The sequence below is a fragment of the Momordica charantia genome, unplaced genomic scaffold (assembly GCF_013281855.1).
Source record: "Momordica charantia cultivar OHB3-1 unplaced genomic scaffold, Mcharantia_2.0 BLBB01000025.1, whole genome shotgun sequence".
Classification (NCBI taxonomy): Eukaryota; Viridiplantae; Streptophyta; class Magnoliopsida; order Cucurbitales; family Cucurbitaceae; genus Momordica; species Momordica charantia.
The window spans coordinates 77697-79007 of NW_028275181.1; the positions used below are offsets into that span (position 1 = coordinate 77697).

Below are 1311 nucleotides of genomic sequence, written 5' to 3' on the forward strand. Positions count from 1 at the left end.
TACTTGATTTGAAGGTAGAGTAAAATTCCAATTCATATTTACTTTATATAAAATTTAAATTCAAAATTTATTATTTAGATATAATAAAATTACTAAATACTATTGAGATTTGTGGAGTCAAAATGACGTCGGAACGAGCTAGGAATGATATGGATTAAGCCAGGATGCATCAGGATTGAAGCGGGGATGAAAACAAGGGAAAGTGGAAGCTACAGGCCAGAATGGCCGAGAGTGCAGCGCCACGGCGCTGTCAAAATGAGGGGAGTACGCCTTTTGTCCGTCCGTTAAGGGTGAGCAAACACAACCGAAAAATCGAGTCAACCGATAAAACCGACCGAAAAGAGACCGGGCGGTCGATTTTAAGGAGGTGTCGGTCGGTGGTCAGTTCTGCATTTTCAGAATCGATTAATCGATCAGTTGGTTCACAAGGACCCTGTAAAAATCGACCGACAGACTGATTTTAATATTAAAATAATATATTTTTATTTCGTATATAACCAGCCTAAGGCACATTCTTCCATCTCTTAATTTTTTTTTCTCTATGCGCCGCATCCTACACCACGAATCAAGAGATGGACAAGGAAAAAACTCTCAAATCCCCCTCAAATCTCAATTCCCAGTATTGACCTGAAAATTGTCGTGGCGGTTAGGTTTGGACCCGAATCGATTACACCCTCAGTAGTCAGATATATTATAGATGTATACCATTTGAAAGTTATCATTTTCAAATTGAACCTTCGTTTTTTTTAAAAAGTGCTATATTTGGAAAGAAAAAACTAAATGGAGTTGATATTTATTAAATGTTTTTGTCATATTTACAACTGCCCCTAAAATCTATCTCTATTCTAAAAAAAAAAATTAAATGATTTACTTACCTATTAGTCAAATTATTAAAAATTTAAAGTAATGGTATAAAACGTTAAAACAGTTTATTTTTCTACTAATCAGAGTGGCGCAGCGGAAGCGTGGTGGGCCCATAACCCATAGGTCCCAGGATCGAAACCTGGCTCTGATATTATCATAAGTCTTAGTTATTTTTATCTCATTTAATTAGTTATATTATTATTATTTTATATTTAATTTCTAAATAAAAATGCATGAGTATGAAACGTAAAATATTTATTTTAAACGGAATAAACTAAATTAATGTTATGAATAATAAAAACTAAAAAAATGTCATGTATATATATATATATATTTAACCAAACAAAATGGCCAAGATATTTGGTTAAATCTAAAAATAAATCAATAAGACTTTAATACAACATGTATTAAGATAATATAAATAATAATTTTTAAAAAGTCTATTGC

General features: G+C 31.9%; 1 non-coding gene across 1 annotated transcript; it reads left to right on the top strand.

Moving 5' to 3' along the window:
- Positions 1–943: 943 nt before the first annotated feature.
- On the top strand, positions 944–1015 carry TRNAM-CAU (transfer RNA methionine (anticodon CAU)). Its single transcript has one exon. It is a non-coding gene; the product is annotated as a tRNA-Met (tRNA).
- Positions 1016–1311: the final 296 nt, after the last annotated feature.